The sequence below is a fragment of the Choloepus didactylus genome, chromosome 8 (assembly GCF_015220235.1).
Source record: "Choloepus didactylus isolate mChoDid1 chromosome 8, mChoDid1.pri, whole genome shotgun sequence".
Classification (NCBI taxonomy): domain Eukaryota; kingdom Metazoa; phylum Chordata; class Mammalia; order Pilosa; family Megalonychidae; genus Choloepus; species Choloepus didactylus.
This window is the reverse complement of record NC_051314.1, coordinates 48545117-48551465: the sequence shown is the minus strand read 5'-3', so window position 1 is coordinate 48551465 and position 6349 is coordinate 48545117. Positions and strand designations below refer to the sequence as shown.

General features: G+C 39.6%; 1 long non-coding RNA gene across 1 annotated transcript; it reads right to left on the bottom strand.

Moving 5' to 3' along the window:
- Positions 1-2020: 2020 nt before the first annotated feature.
- LOC119543440 lies at positions 2021-5260 on the bottom strand. The gene is made up of 3 exons (XR_005218582.1): positions 4939-5260; positions 2830-3041; positions 2021-2247 (listed from the first exon to the last, which is right to left on the bottom strand). It is a non-coding gene; the product is annotated as an uncharacterized LOC119543440 (long non-coding RNA).
- Between the last annotated feature and the right edge of the window lie 1089 nt (positions 5261-6349).

Sequence of the window (6349 nt, the reverse complement as noted above, 5' to 3'; positions counted from 1 at the left end):
GTAAAGACCTTGATCAGCAGAATGAGGTAAGGCTGCTTTTACACAATAAGGACAAGAAGGAATATGTATGTAACTCAGGTGATCCATCTGGGTAACTCCTCATGCTCCTTTTCCCATTTTTAGTGTGAACAGACACACACACTGAAAAGGGTTTAATTTTTGAGGACTCGACACCTCCACTGACATGAGGAAAACCAAAAGAATGATAATGCCTGTGTCATCACAGTGGATCTGATCTGTAGTCTTATTTTATCCATTGCACATAGTAGGCATTTTCCCTGTACTGGAAATGTTCTTTCCTAAGATACTATCCCAAGAATTTTCTCACCTATTTTTGTTTTTGCTCAAATATTACTTACTAAGTAGGGGATTCCCCAGTTACCTTATTTAAAACTTCACCACTGCTTCCTAATTATCTATACCACATTCTTGCTTTATTTTCTCCACGGCATTATCATCACCTAAAATAAAACATAATTTACTTATTTTTTGTGTATTGTCTGTCTACCCCGACTCATAAGCAAGCTTTATAAGGACTAGGATTTTTGTCTGTTTATACATTGCTGTATCTCCAGTCACTATAACTGTAGATCTTATTGAATGAATTAATGAATGGGTATAGTTACAGGCAGAAATTGTTAGAAATGAAGTTATGTAGGTGGAAGTTAGACAGCAAAGGTGTTAATCAAAATGGACACTGAAAAAATGTCAAACAGTAGCTAACATTTATTAAATGTTTACTCTGTGCTAGATATTTTGCAACCTATTTTACATGCATTATCTTATTTCACCATCACAACTGTAGTATTATTCCCATTTTCTCTAAGGCTTAAAAGGTTAAGTATCTTAATGAAGGTAGAGATAGCAATTGGCAGAGCTGTTATTCAAATTTGATCTGATACCAAAGCCTGAATTGATAACCTGAACTCTTTCTGATGAACACAGAAACCACAGAGAACAGTTTTATACCTTTGTAGTGAACTAAAGAAAGAAAGCAAAAAGAGAAATATTAAATAATTAAGTCTTAGTGTAAACATTTCTTACTAAAAAAATGTGATTTAATAACTTGAGTAACATTTTTAAAGAGATCAGTATACAAAATCAGTACACAAAAAAATAAAGAGAAAAAGAAAGCTTTATGCTATACCCTAGATATACATCATTGTCTTTATTTTAAAAAAATAGATGATGACTGTGCTCATTGTCATTCCTTAGAATCAATTTTAATGGAAGCCTATTAAGAGAATATTACAATAATAAAGAAGAATCATCATAAAGATAGACACTGGTAAAATTCCATGTCTAATAAAGAAAAATGGAGAGTTTTTTTATGGAGACATAGGTAATAATATATGTTCTAGAACACAGCACCTTGAATCTTCAAATTGCTAGCTGTGGCCCATACTGTTTAAACACACACACAAACATACACACAGCTCAAAAGGAATTTTATTGTGCTTTTTCCATTCTGTCTCTTGAGGTCTGACTGAGACAAAGGTACAGGATGTCATAGAAAAGTCCATTATCTCAGAAGCAGATGGCTAAACAGTTCCACCTACTTTAAAAACATTCAAATTTCAAGGATGGTTCCTCTGTTGCTTGAATGAAAAGCAGACAAAAACTCTATAGGAAAGCAGCAAATCAAAAGAGAGCCACAGACATGGAAGCTACTTAGTTCAAGGCTGAGAAACAATGGTAAATACATGAATTGTATACAGACTAATCTCAGTTAATATGAAAAGAGAGGAAATATTTACTTTGAAAATTTCTATTGCATTTGTTGTCTTATCTCTCACAGTCATTGAAAGCAATGTTCACTGCATGAAAAACTATAGGTAACATATACCATATTTTGATGTGTACATATCAGATTTTTAGTTTTACCACACTACTGATTTCTACTACTCATTCTATTTATTCTTTTATTTCTACTAAGATACACATGCATACACATTAATTGAAAACCTCTTTTACTAGGTTTTTGATGCAAAAGTAAATAAGAATTTTTCCTTGCCCCGAGAGTCAAGTAGCAGAAACATACATGCATTTACTGAAAATTACAATACCATATGAGAAGTGGTATGTGTATAGGTAGAACCAGAGCCCTTGAGGAAAAGCAGCTGATGTTAAAGGGAAGAGTCAGGGAAGATATAAGTTCTTGGGGATGAAGAGTGGTCATCGGTCTTGAAAGTCTTGAAGGACTGAAGGGGCACAGTGAAATATTCAGTGTGGTCACAGTACAGGGTGCTGAAGTGAGGGGAGAAGTCGAAGACAGTATTGGAAAGTGAAGTGTTTGCATCAAATAACAAGGGAAGACAAAGAACACTTTAAACAGAAAGATAACCTGTTCAGTTCAGTTATTTAGAAGATAAATATAGTGGAGAGCAAGATGTTCTTGAGTTATTGGAGACTGAAGAGACAGCGCATGCTACAGGTTAGACATAATACAGATCTGGTCTAATACAAGGTGCACAAATTAGTCTTAATCAAGATCTAGTTCAAAACAAGGTATAACATGTTCAGCCTGTTTGTTATAAGCAGTAATGAAACAAGACAGAAACTAGACAAATACCATGCATGGTATTCGTAAGCACACTTATTGCCTGATATCCTGCCATCTTTACCCATTCATGTAACAGCACAATTCCCTTGGGTGTTTAACTTTGTGATCCCTGTTCTAAATGTAGGAAGTAACAGAAGAGTTGAAGCAGAGAAGGCAGAAGTTTTTCCTTCGCTGTCTCAGGTAAAGCTGGTATGTTAGCTTCCTAAGATTGCCATCACAAATCACCACAAATTGAGTGGCTTAAAACAACAAATTTATTCTCTCACCTTCCTGGAGGATAGAAATCTGATATTAAGGTGTTGTAGCGCCATGCTCCCTCTGAAGGCTGTAGGGAAGAATCCTTCGTTGCCTCCTCAAGCTCCTGGTGGTCCCAGGTGTTCCTTGGCTTGTGGTAGCTTAAACCAAGTTTCTGCTTCCATCTTCACAATGGCAGTCTTCCCTGTGAATCTGTGTGTCTCTAAATAGGAAATTCCCTGTTCTTTTAAGGACACCAGTAATATTAGATTAGTTCCCATCCTATTCCAATGTGACCTCATCCTAACTAATGACATCTGCACAGTCACAGGTACCTGGGGGTAGGACTTGAACATATCTTTTTGGGGTACACAATTCAAACCACTATAGCTGGTTTCCCACTTACAGCATATTCTTGATGTTTTCTTATGTCAATAATAAACACACTAATATTTTCCATAGGTTTGGGTAACATTTTTATACAATATTAGAATTATGAATGTCTATGAATATTAGGCCATTTTTATCACAAGGGTTTAATGAACATTGTTAGATACAGTGTTACTTATTTCTTGAAGGTTATCAATATTTCATTATATACCATGCATTTTATTCTTAGGTTCACTATTGCCTACTGATCCTACACAAACTATTTAGCAAGTAACTTGTAAGTCACATTCTCTGGGAAACAATTGCTAGAAGAAGCATAGAGAGACGTATCACAATCTGTGAGGCAATTTTAGGTCAGGCAATGAAATCCAAATATGAGAAATCAGTCCACCATTTGAAGAAAACAGTGGAAAGCCTGATACAAGTTCATTTTATAGTAACTACTTTGTACTTCACAGTGAAAAATGTTGAGAACTTTGGAGGTCATCATTGAAAAGCATACAATTTCATTCATTCTGCAAAAATTTTTAGAGATACTGACTTTGATGAAAAAATTTCACTGTAGTTTTGAAACGCAGCTCTTTCCCAAACAGCTCATTCCATCAATTCAAGATATGGAATGTAATGAAACAAATACTATAATTCTGCATGTGATCTCTAAACTGATTACCCAGTTATTTTCTGCTGTAAGACTCTGCAAATGCCATAAAATTAAGTTTTCTTTTTTCTTCTATTGGAAGAAAAAAATGGACCCATATTTCCATTAATATTGTTATCTTTAACAATTATTTACTTAGACAGTATCGTTAGAGAGTATCTTAGAAAAGGAAAAATTGTGTCTTATTAACTAAGTCAGATGAAAACATTATTTCAACCTAAATTAAATTGCTGATTTTCTACATTATTTGTTTAAATTGCAAAACTCTTAATGTGAGGGAGATAGGAAAAAAATGTAATTTAGAAGAAAAAAGAAGAGGTAACTGGGAGCTAAGATAAAATTTAGTGTGCAATGTAACTATATCTGTGGCATAGTTAAATGCTTTTAAAGCGGAAGATTAATGAAGTTGCCTTATAGTTAAAAAAAAAAAAGTTAATTATTAGGTGGAACATTAATATCCAATCTGTCCTGACAATCTAGTCATAAACTTTGATTATACAGTGGTTCTTTTCTCTGTTCACTACTAACTGATTAAATCTTCATTTCACTTTATGTAGATATGACCTGAAATAACAGAAGTATAGCATTTTACCCTTTCAGAAATAGCCATCTACTCTCTTTCCTTCTTTTTTTTTCCCTCGCTTGGCCGCTGCAGGGGACCTACTAGCTGGAGGGAGAGCAAGGGGGCATGGGGGAGGGAGCGCGCGATGAGCAGATCAGGGAGAGCCCCCGAAAGGACAGGCCTGGGCAACATGGGGGTTTCTGACAGGAGCAAAGGGATTGCTGAGGCCGGGCGGGACCCGAGCGGACGGGGATCCTGTGCAGGGACGCGAAGGGCTGCAGGTGTACTCAGTCAACCCCGGGGCTCTCGCGGCCTTCTCGGCTCCCCCTGTCACCGGGCACAACCGGCAGCGTCCGGGCGGCACTCAGCTCCCGCCCGCTTCCAGGAGCACCCGCCGCCTCACCTATGCTGCAGCCGGAAACCGATCTTTAGGCCTCCAGGGTCGCCGGCTGCCCACCCCCCGCCGGAGACCCTGAACGCTCCCCTCGGACGCTCATCTCTCTCTCTGGTCAGCCCTTCCCCACCCCATACCAGATCCGCCTGTCTCTGTCCTCTGGGAGCCCTGTCCTCGCCCCTCCGCTCCCTCGCGCGCCTCTCCAGTGCGGCTAGGTCCTGCCAGCCCGCCCCCTGTCGGCCCTTCTTTACAGGATGCTCCCGGTGCTGCTTCCACCACGTTCAGTCAGCATTTGTTAGAGGTTTTTCAGAATCTGCGTATCCAGGTGACTCAAGCACTTCAAAGGAGCCCCACTCGTATCACACTGTCCAAAATGGCGTTGGAAGTCTTCTTTTGAAAAACTGCGGGACTTGATGAACCGCTTCACCAGCGTCATTTTGCTCTGCAGCAGCCCGGCTTCTCCTCCTGGTCCAGCTGGCTCTTTGCCTTTCCCTTGGACAGACACGCCTAGGCCTCGGTTAGCGCACCGCGGGCTTTGTCATAGTTGTGGTACTCCTCCATCTCCTCCTGGGCGCACGCAGTGTAGAGCCGGCCAAGTGGTCCAGGACCCGCTCGTTCCTGTAGAAGCGCATGATGTTCATGATCTCCAGTTCCTTCAGCCAGTCCAGGGACTGCGGAGAGTTCGCAGTCATGATGCAGATTGCTTTTTATTGAGAGACCTCCCCCCCATACACAAAAAAAAACACACACACAAAAAAACCAAAACTAAATGAAACAAAAAGCAAAACAAAACAAAACGGAACAACAACAAAAAAAAAACAACCCACAGTTTTCTCCATGTCCCCAGACTGAAATATTAACCCTTAATACTTATTGAAGGCTTTCCCTGTATTTAGGACTTTACATTGTACTATTTTGTATAAGTCTCATACCAACTTCTAATGTACTATCATTACATTCCCATTTTACAGAGGGGGAAACTGAAGTTCAGAGAACTTAACCTACCTAACATCACAGAACTGAGAATGTCATAGTTGGGATCCTTTATCAGTGTGCCAGTTTGGATGGGCTGTGTCCCCACAAAAGCCATTATCTTTGATGTAATCTTGTATGGGCAGACCTATCAGTGTTAATTAGATTGTAATTCTTTAAGTGTGTCCATGGAGATGTGCCCTACCCAACTGTGGGTGATGACTCTGATTGGATAATTTCCATGGAGGTGTTGACCCACCCATTCAGGGTGGGTCTGAATTAAATTACTGGAGCACTATGTAAGAACAGACAGAAGGAGCAGCTGCTACAGCCAAGAGGTACACTTTGAAGAAAGCACAGGATCTGCAGATGACAGTTTCAAGATGGCCATTGAAAGCAGACTCTTGCTCCGGAGAAGCTAAGAGAGGACAAATACCCCAAGTGCAACTAAGAGTGACATTTTTGAGGAACTGCAGCCTAGAGAGGAACATCCTGGGAGAAAGCCACTTTGAAACCAGAACTTTGGAGCAGATGCCAGCCACATGCCTTCCCAGCTAACAGGGGTTTTCCGAACAC